Here is an 11,897-nt window from a genome sequence, read left to right as displayed (position 1 = left end):
CAAATGGAACTAATTTTAATTGTATGGTATAAATAATTTTTTGGCCATATTAAAATTCTTCTCTTAAAGTTAAAATGTACGCGTTAATCTACAATTTCCCTTTACGCCGTATATTTATTCGAATATTGATTTAAATGAAATCATCTGAAAGCATAAATTCATATCTAAAGTCAAAAGTTAAATGAGCAAAAGTAATTTAGCCCAACAATAAAGTATTCTCGCCTCGCTTATTTTTTGCCAGAATATTGAATTTATTGTCTGTCAAAGCTTTTTTGATTGGACAAAAACGCCCACAAAAGCTTTTCTTTAGAAGCATCGTGTTTTGTTTGGGTCTAAAGAAAAGTAATAGGAATACATTTTAATGGTAATTCGACTTATTTAGAAATCTGAGATAAAAGAAATTAACAGTAAAATTTTGAAGTTTAAAAATTGGTAGCTTATTTTTCAAAAGGGTTGTTTTACTTTGTATAAATGACTTCAATTAATTTAATTATAATAAAGGGCATTTTACTTATTTAAGTTAGGTATAAACTACAATAAAAAAATAAGTAATTGTATCTCAAACAAGCTAACACTAATATTTTATTTAAATATTTTTTAGCTCTTTTAATAAATATTGTTATGCGTTAAACTTAAAAAGTTTCTTTGTTGTTAAAGGTTAGGACTACGCCGGTTAAAAGGTGGACTATAATTTACTGGCAGTTATGGTGGACTATCGTCATTTTTACAATATTTAACAAAAAATTTAAAAAAAAAATGCAAATGTAATTATAAACACTTTAATTACACAAAATTAAAAAAAATGTAAGTCTTACTAAGTGATCCAAATATAAATAAAATCAATGTACACTACTCGTTTGCATATATTGTATATATTTATATTACCTCTGTGTTCGCCACATATAGCGTGATGGTATTGTTTAGAATATGTAGTAGTCATGCGCATCTTTTTACTCGGACAATGGAAACATGTCTTGCATTTTTTTTTCTTCAGGTAACTGACGTTCAACTTCTTCGGAAATTTTGAGGACCTATTTAATATTTTGCTTAAGATTTCGACGTAAAGTTGTAATACCCAATCGTTCTTTAAGCCAGGATCCGACGAGATGACGAGTTAATTCAACCATGTATTCGTATCGTAATAAAACTTTTCTATTTGCTTTTAGTCTGTTTGTGGTGTAAATAACATACGAGTTAATACCTGCAATATTTATCGTATTATAAAAGATAACAAAGGACATTTCCTCGTTTTACGACCCGAATTCATATCCCTTAACTGGTCCGGTACTGTAGCAGTAGCGTAACTGCTCCGGTATAGTCTGCGAAACTACTGTTTTTAAGAAAGCAAAACAAGACTCAAAAATAAGTTTTTTATTAAGAAAAAATGTTACAAACATACCCTGATATATTTATATAAAAGTAAACGTATTAGATTTGGGCATTAGTTGGGTTAAGAAAAAAATATTTAAATAAAACTGACATCCATACAAATATTTGTGAAAAAGTACATAGTTTTGTAAAGTAATTAAAAAAATATATAAAAAATACTATGAAAAAAAAAGATGTATTCCTAGGATAAATGTTTAAACTGCACACTAAACAAAAAACTAGGTAAAATAAAAATCGATCAAAAATGTTTGTTTCCAGCATCAGTCAAACTTTACCAAGTTTATATGCAATTTTTACATAGTGGTTTTGTACATCCCGCGATTTCTACTCTGACACAAACTGCAAATCTTGCGTTTTTCTAAAATAAGAACATCTATCTGATTGTCTTCTAGTTCTTCTTGAACTCCAAGTATCTGGCTAATTGTAAAACGTAATTGACGCGGAATGTTCGTCATTGTCATATGTCTTTTCATGAGATCTTGCACTAACTGCATAGCCAACTCCAAAGCAAAAACACTTTTTTCTTTTATTACTGGATTGTTTTTGTAGCACTGATGTAGAATATATGAATTTGCTATAGAAATGTCCAATATGCGGAAAAAAATTGTTAAGGGCCATCTTCAGCTTGAGTTGCTTTTGGAGCATTTCTCATATAGAGAATCTACACCTCCCTTATTCTCATTATAATTAGAAATAATTTCTGGTTTTTCAGTAGAGGGATTACTATAACTTCTAATATGCATTGAAGTTATAAGTACTGTAGCCTTTCCCACTTTCCTACATGAGAAATTAAGGTACATTCTTCCCTAAATCCATAAATTGTTAACCCTTCAGGTCTGTTTTTGTTGGGCAGAAAAGATGGAGCTGTTTCAGCCTTATTTTTTTCCAGTGTGCCCACATAAGTCAAGTTTTTTGTTCGTAAAATATCCACTAATTGAATAGAAGACTACCAATTATCAGCTGTGATATTTCGGTTGCTACCAAAGAGCGGTTCAGCTAAGCGCAACGCAGCTTGTGTAGGCTTTAGGAATTTTTTGTGCTCGTCACTGATACCGAATCCATTTAAGTCCGTATTTAGCCGGTTTGTTAGGCATATACAATTAAAACCGGCATTTACCACGAAAACTTACAAGCATTTCATCAATTGTGGCAGATTGACCAAGTCCGTATCAACTTTGACAATTTTCTATGAAAGTATTGAATATAAATGAAATAGCTGCAGTTGGGTCATCTTTTTTGCGTTCCTCCCTGTCTTCAGGATTGTCGAATCGGATAGCAAGTAAAAGAACAGCAAACCTTTTTTTGCGCATGACTGCTTTGAAGATTTCTCTTCCAGTTCCATCTGCTGCAAATAAACGGTCTATATTTTCGTGACTGGAGTTGAAAATGGCAGTGTAAACAAGAAGTCCCAAAAATGCTCTTAACTCAATAACATCCATTTCTTTAAGATGATGGATAGAACTAGCAGAATATTTCTCACGCATTGATCGTAATTTTGGGTTTGTATTCTGCTCAATATGTTGTAGAATGTTATCACTAAACAACATATTCCAAACAGACAACGGTATCGCAGCCTCGCCGAGCATTTTTGCCTTTGTTTTTAGAATTGGCACTTTTATGACAATGTGTTTACGTGTTCTAGATGAGGGGATAACTTCTGATGTACATTACCTGTGTCGATTTTTATTATAAACATAGGTTTTGTCACTATCACTTACTGCTAATTCATTACAATCTGCAGGCTCGTCAGAATCAGAAAATTCCGAACATGTATCGTGTTCAGATTCAATGTTATGGTCTTACGGTTATCCGAAATATCGTCTACATCACTGTCACTATCACATTCCTCATTGTACCACTATAAAGGAGTTGTCTCATAATCGTCATCGCCGAAACGCACTCGTTTTGATGGCCCGGCCATAATTTCTAAAAATGCACGACATACAAAAGTCACACCAACAGTCCGGCGTCGTCTGAGGAACTACTCTCGACCTAATTGTTGCGATAACTTTTTAGGAACTTAGAGAAACTTGTTGCAAATACACCCACTTGTCAAGATCCAATATTTTAAGGATTAGATAGAAGGAGTTGCCTGTAGGCAGTGCCAATTTCCAATAAAATATAATTAAAAATATGGAATCGTCTGTCGGACCAGTTAAGTGATATTCGAACATATCTGGTTAAATTTATCCACTCCACCATTCGTTCCATTTTAATCAGTTATTATAGTGGGTTTACCATTTATTTTGGAAACATCAGCACCATCGCAAAGTGTTGAAAGAAGTAAATTATAGCTTATTTTAGATTTTTATAGTACTACCTTACAAAGAATTAGATAATGACTTGAACTCAAGAGAAAAAAACTAACATAGAAAGTGGACTTTCGTAAAATTGACGACGTGCTCTCAAAAAATCTAATACATAATTACAGTAGTAGTGAAACACACCCACCACCTGTTAAATCAAGACTAAAGAAACAGCTACTAAGAAGTGTATGTGCATAGTTTACTCTATTGCACCCGAACTGCGACGAAAACCGAGGAGCGTCGTCAAATTTACGATACTCAAACTTTCTATAAGGGTTGAAACACTTTTGGAATCAAAAAGATCAGCTAACTTAAAGGTCTACAAGCTAAATGCAAGTAAACGAAATACACTGTAACTAGTCCAACATAAACAAAGCAGCCACTCAGATAGCTTATGGTATTCCCCTTTATACTATAATATTACAAGATTTATTTATGAGATTCACCTTATTTTATGTTGAATTACTTTATAAATAAAACGTACGTCTAACAAATTTGTAACTCATTTAACAACTTTATTAGTTGTTAAATATATAGAAATTAAATAGTCAACATAGGGATCAACAGTGTTAGTGTCTTTTTCACGCTAAAATGACACGTAAATTAAAGTACAACTGTTTTTAATGGAATATTAGCCAAACTATTTAGAATTAAACTATGTGGTTTGTACTGATGTGTTCACAATTTTTTGTTAAATTTACCTGTGTTAAAATCTAAAAAAATAGATCTAACTTGAGTTACAACCTTGTTTGATGGGGGTGTGATGGGTGATTTTCTGTAAACTATAGGAATTGGTCCAAAATTTAACCATTAAAACAATAAATAACTCATTCGATTTAAAGAATAAATTATTACTCTGGAAGTACCTTGAGTTATCTTTTCATAACACAGAAATCAGCATTACTACCTAATAGTTCTGATGTTTGTTTTAAAACTTATTTTAGTGTTTCAATTAAAGCGAAAGCTTTACATGCTTATTATATGTGTTCAGTTTAAAATATTTGTTTATCCTCGTGTTAACAATTAATTTTAAAATCCTTAGGGAGTCTTAGAGGATGAGATATTCGGGCCCTTATATTACACGCTCCTATTAAAATTTTATCTTAATAAGGATGACAAATGGCTAAATTTATTACGAACGCTGTTTTATAAATAAAACAAGGCGACCAAGAAACAAATCACTTTTGTCTTGGCGTTGAATTAGAATAAGAGAAGAAAGTGAATTATCACGAGATCTGTACGAATAAATTTACGAGGGACACTCTACAATTTAGGGCTCCCTTGCACCATGTAATGTAATATCATCTTTAATTCATGTAGTTATAGGATGTCCTGAGTATCAAAAAGGTATAAATATGGGTTCTTGAGAATATTTATTACGTTAAAAAAACTAATAGATTTGCCTAGTTTTTATTTTAATTAAAAATATGCACTAAGTTCGATCTATCATATATTTATTCACTATTTAATAATTGATATATACCACCTTGACAAACGCCTCAAAAAATATGGGCCTGAAAATAAATGAGGAGAAAACTAAGATAATGGCATCAACACCCAACAATAAAGCCAGAAACATCGGCCACCAATTCACCGTTGATAACTCTATCTTTGAAGTGGTGGACAAATTCACATACTTAGACTCCCTGATCACCAAGGAAAACTTCATAACGGAAGAAATCAAGCGAAGAATAATCCTAGCAAACAAGTACTATTTTAGACTGAGTAGACTGAATAATTTTCTGAAGAAAAAGGTTCTGCCACAGCTTCAATGTCATTTGCATCACAGTCCTCAGTTATAGCCACCTGACTTGTTGTAGATCGGAACAGGACCCATTTATGAGCCCTTCAGACACGTAGACCTGGTACTCTAAAATTTAAATAGTAGTAGTTTCATTTTACACTTTTTATTTTTACAACAAGACAAAAGTTATTCGCTATAATTTTTAATTGAAGCAACACTATGTCAACACCATCTAACCTAAGAAATTGTAACACTTTGTGAATAATTGAAAATATAGATTTGTACATACCATTCGTAAGATATTTGTACATACCATATTGTAGAACAATTTGCACTACCACTGTGGACTACAAAATCACGTCTACAATTAAACTTGGTATTACATATTTTGCATAGTCACATTATTAATTTTGCACTCACGTTTTTAAAACAAATAAATTAGTTCTCAAAATATCCAAAGTACAAAATGGTAACAACTCAATAGTAGTACTTTTCAAGTAATCTTACTTACGTGCTATATCTGGGTAAGTGTAGTTGTATAGTTGATGCCGCTAACAGCTTAGACATTGAGATGTGCAACAAGTTGATAACTTAAGATATCGAGTTGTAGTATTAAAGAAAGGATGATTTATAAAGTTATCTACTTTTGAAAGTTAATTATATTCACTCAAAGGGTGCTTTGTGAATTGTCTGGTTGTAGCATAACATGAAGACGATATATTTACATCTATTGGTAAACTTATCTTAAAAATAAAAAATTTTCGAGTTATCTAGTTGTAGTATTGAGGTGACGATATGAGAAGCAGACACTTAATCCAAAAAACAAAAATAACCATATACAAAACCCTTATACAACTATACAACCAGTGTTGACATATGGGTCGGAGACATGGACCATTTCCAAGGCAGATGAAAATCTCCTGCTTATATTTGAACGAAGGATCCTGAGAAGAATATTCAGTGGCATCTGCGAAAATGGTGTTTGGAGAAGAACGAACAAATACGAGATATATCACAGATATAAACATATATTTGGTGGTAAAGACGTAGTTTCCTATGTCACAACCTGTGTAAAGTAGAAGTAGGGGTAGGCCATAACTTAGATAAAAGTGATGGTGTAGATGAGGATGGTAGAAAAATAGGCGCAGCAAAATGGCAGCAGTTGGCAATGGATAGAACTGACTGGCGTCATTGGCTTGGGAAGTTCGAGGCTCTTTTATAGGGCTGTAGCACCAATGATGATGATGATTTAATAATTGATTATGAATTATATATTATATCTTAACTATATTTTAAGTTTAATAATAAACATATAAAGTAATGACTCATATAATTAGAGACAGACTGACAATATATACAGAACAAAACATAGGAGATTACCAGTAAAGTCTAAGAAAAGAAAAATCGACGATAGACGCTATACATACGTCAAAACTAGTGATAGAGAAAACATACGAGTACCACGGAGCAATACATTATACTTTTCCTAAAATCTAAACAGGCGTTTGACAAACTAAACTGAAGAAAAATGATCTTAGCCTTACAAGAGATTCCCAAGCAGCAATACACACCGGAGGAGAAAGAACAGAAATAATGAAAATAAAAATTGGAGTAAGACAAGGAGATGCGCTTTCAACGGTACTATTTATTCTATCACTAGACACGATAATAAAAAAGCTGTTAAATGCAGGAACTACAAACAAGAATTCAATAGTCATAGCAGCAACAGATCACTCGGAATTAAAGAAAACCTTCCAAGAAATAGAAAACGAAGCTAAACTGAGAGATCTGAAAATAACAAAAAAACATGAACGTAAGCAAGAAACAGAAGACACAAGTGACAGAACTGACAATAGATGCACACAGTTTCGAAGAGGTTAAAACATTAAAATATTTGGGAGTATTAGTCAACAGAAGAAATGAAAGTGTAGATGTGAAAAGAGGAATTTAACAGCGTTTTATAGAAATAAAAAAATGTTTAGAGATAAGTAGATAACCCGACACACAAAAATTAAAATCTAAAAAACGACCATTAGATCGGTAGTAGTATATGGTGCTACATTACAGAATACGTTTCAAGAACATACGCAAAGCTTCTCCCCGTTCTTTTAGGCTAACGGACCCCGAATTAGCTACCTTTAAAGAGAGAATTGAACCAGCACTAATCAGAATAGAGAACAATCAGGCAGAACAGGCAGAACAAAGTGTGGATGAAGCCTGGACAGATATTAAAGAAACCATCGTAACAACAGTGAACCAATGTCGCCAACCATCTATAAATAATAGCATTAAACCGTGGATCAGCAGAAACACGTGGAAAGTGATTGAACAAGGAAAGCAACTTAAAGTTGGCCCCTGTGATCAACAGACATATAAAGCTCTCTCCAGAGATATTCAACGAAGATGCCGAAAAGACAAACAAGAATACATCTCTGAAATCTGTCAAGAAATAGAAAATCACGGATATCGAAATGAAACCAAAGACCTCTTCCGGAAAGTGAAAATTCTTGCGAGAGAATTTAAACCCAAGAACTATGCAATAGAGGACAAACAGGGTATTATCATAAGTGATATCGACAGAGTGTTGGAAACATGGAAAAACTATTGTTCAGAGCTCTACAGGGAAGAACACGTAAATCTAGGCCACACTTCGGCCCTCGAAAACATCGCATACAACCCTGAACCTGAAATTCTGCTGTCCGAGATTGAAGAAGCTGTAACTCACCTCAAGAAGAATAAATCCCCTGGCTGCGATGATATCACGGGAGAGCTCCTTCAGAACATGGGAGACAAAGGATGTTACATAATGTGGAAACTTTGTAATAAAATTTGGAGATGCGGAAAGTGGCCCAGAGAATGGCGCACATCATTGTGCATACCAATCCATAAAAAAGGAACAACTACAAAGTGTAGTAATTATCGTACCATCTCACTGATTTCCCATCCAAGCAAAATATTACTAAGAATCATTAAACGCCGTTTGCAACAATACTTAGACAAACAAATTCCCCAAGAACAAGCAGGCTTTGTCAAAAGGAAGGGTACGAGAGAGCAAATCCTTAATATGCGGCAGCTCATAGAAAAGGCCCGCGAATTTAAAATTCCAATAATAATCTGTTTTCTAGACTACCAAAAGGCATTTGATTGTGTGAAGTGGGAAGTTCTCTGGACAGTTCTTCATGAGATGGGAGTTCCAGATTATTTGGCAATATTAATTAAAAACTTATACGAAGATAACTCAGTTAAAATAAGAATTGAAAACCAGCAATCTGATACCTTCAAAACCAGCAGAGGTGTACGACAAGGGTGCATACTATCTCCAGACCTGTTCAATTTATATGGAGAATACATAATGAGGAACGCACTCGATGGATGGAGAGGCGGCATCTCAATTGCAGGAAAAAACATCTCATACTTAAGATTCGCAGACGATACAACACTGATAGCAACATCTGAAGAGGAGATGTCGAGACTGATAAAGAGAGTAGAAACCGAAAGCAACAAGTGTGGGCTCAAGATTAATAATCAGAAAACAAAAATCATGATTGTGGACCACGCGAATATCCTCCAAACAACAGGCGCCCTAAATCAAGTCGCGAAAGTAGACGAGTTCACGTATCTAGGATCTTCCTTAAGCAATGCAGCCTCCTCCCATACGGAAATTCGCAGAAGAATAGGGATGGCCAAGAACGCGATGAGTCGACTGTCAAAAATATGGAAGGACCGCTCTTTATCCAAAAAACTCAAAATGAGACTGGTACGGACACTCATTTTTTCAATCTTCAGTTACGCTGCCGAAACATGGACAATAAAATCAGAGGATAGGAAAAGGATTGACGCATTCGAAATGTGGTGCTGGAGACGAATGCTACGCGTCTCGTGGACGGAGCACAGATCCAATCAGTCGATTCTCGAAGAGCTAAATATTCAGACCAGACTCTCCTCTCAGTGTCTTGCAAATGTTTTAAAGGTTTTTGGCCACATTGCGAGAAGAGACAATGACAACTTAGAAAGATTAATTGTATGCGGAAACGTAGAAGGACGTAGAGGCAGAGGACGCTCACCTATCCGATGGTCAGATCAAGTACAGAAAGCCACTGGAGAGACGTTTTCCGAGTCCATGAGAGCAGCCCAAAATCGCAAGAGATGGAGAGAATTGACAGCCCGCATTGTAGGAAATCACGATCCTCAGCAATGAGGAAACGACAAGAGAGAGAGAGAGAGTATATGGTGCAGAAACATTTACATTAACAGCAAGAGAAGACGAGTAATTTAAAGTTTTTGAGAGGAAGATTATCAGAAAAATACTGGCACCAAAGAGGAAAAACAAATAGGATGAAAGACATTGAGTGAATCACGAAATACAAGAACGGATGGGTCAAGAACACATTGTTACAGCAATAAAAGCACAAATAATTAGATAGTATGAACAGATAATAAGAAGAGAAGAACAATCCGTTAAGAACCAGAGGCAGACCTGAACTGAGATAGAGATAACAAGTGGAAGAAGACATCAGGAGTATGGAAATGAGAAATATAGAAAGAATAATTAAAAAAAAAGAAAAATAAAAAAAATTGTATTGGAAACAGCGAAGTTACACCAGAAACTGTAAAACCAAACCCAGAGTGGGATGATCCCCCACATAAAAAGGATCTTCAAGTGAAAACAGCTTCAGCTTCTTCGGGAGCGTATAGCTTATATGTATATATTGTTATGTTTCATTTTATCAATCAAAGATAGAATAAAAAATTTATTTTGTTAAACAACGCGGGCACATAAATTTGCAACGCCCTGTATATCGATTTGTATATATTTGTTAGTTTGAATTAAGTTTTACTCTGAAGACCTGAATAACATTAGAAAATACATAAATGTGAATAGACAATTGTTTCTGGGTATTTGTAGATGTTATATTTTAAAAGCCTTTGGTTTTGTTTCGCTGAAAAGGCCAAAGCCACCAGGTAGTTATTGTATTTAGAAAGTATAAGATAAAACCGTTATCATTTTCAAAGACATTTAAAAGCGATGCTTAGGTTTTTTTGATGTAAAATGAGAGGCGGGATATAATAATTTTCTGTGAGAAAAGAGAGTGAATGTTTGAAAGTTTGGATTCGAAAAGATTATTATGTGATGGGCATCCGAAAAAAGTAAGGAAGTTTTGTGTAGTCAGTGAAGAAGCAAGTGCCAGTGGTATTACTTAGAAGTGGGTGGCTGAAAGGTGGAACGAGAGATAAGTCAAAGTTGAGAAGTGAGTAAGTCACAAGAACTATAACTATTAAAAATATTTGCGACACCAAGTAAAAAAAATACTTGGGTTTCAAGAAATTATTATTATATGAAAGAGAGGAGAGAATTTCGGAGTTTGTTGAACGAGTACTGGTAAAAGGGGCCTGCTCGTGATTTGAAAAAAGAGTTGCTGACATGCTGATAGTGGGATACTTAGAACGGAGAAGTCTTTGATTGGTAGCCTAACATAATCTACAAGAGGAAGCTGTTTTGGTCGAAAGGAGACATCGTCGTGTGTGAATTAAAAGGTCAATTAATTATTTTTTGTGACAGAATTTTTGTATGTTTCAAATAAAAGAGAACCATCAGAACCATCAGAGGATCAAAAATTATCGCTATTTTAAAATACCATAAATTTTATAAAAATTTTTTACGTCAAAGGATAATTATTAATATTGCTTAAAAAATTTTAAAAATTTCTTTTTATAATATTCAGAATTTTATATTTTTTTTGAGTACAAAAACATATGAACAAAGATTCCAATATTTCAAAATTTTGATAGGAAGTTTAATTGATTTGCGAATATCCAAATTTCTTGTTTGTGTTGTTTCATCAATGTTATAAAAAACAAACCGATAAATATTTGGTAGATTAAAATTATTTTATGTGGTACAATTTTCATTTGGACAGTTAAGCCCATAGAATTTATTTGATAAATCTTCATATTATTTCTTTTGATAATAAAAGATATTTGTAATTTTTTTATTTGTGCTATTTCTATTTATTTCCTTTTCCTATTTTATCCCAATAAGGAACAATTAAGAGATACTGGAAGCCTCGAGAAAATATAAATATATATAAGATGATTCATTTTTTTGTATAATAAAATGGCACCCTGAGATTATTTTTTATTTATGATTTTGCGACACTTAGATAAGTAATTAAATAATTAATTAAAGAAATTAAATAAATGAAAAGGTTAATATAAAAGCAAGAAAAAGCAGATAGTAATAATATATAATAATGCTGTAGTTTTATTTGTATCTATGGCTTAATCTATAGGTAAGTCAAAGCCTAAATACTGGAAAACAGAAAGAAAACAAACGATAGTGGTGATTTTATAGGTTTTGCTGTGATCTTTCCGAATTTCAGATTTGCCACCTTGTCACCATCACCACCGTTCGTTCCGCAATATTGAAAAATTAAACTAAGGAAAATTTTCTTATTTAT

This window comes from Diabrotica undecimpunctata, chromosome 7 (genome assembly GCF_040954645.1).
Source record: "Diabrotica undecimpunctata isolate CICGRU chromosome 7, icDiaUnde3, whole genome shotgun sequence".
Lineage (NCBI taxonomy): Eukaryota > Metazoa > Arthropoda > Insecta > Coleoptera > Chrysomelidae > Diabrotica > Diabrotica undecimpunctata.
Note: the sequence above shows the minus strand (reverse complement) of the source record.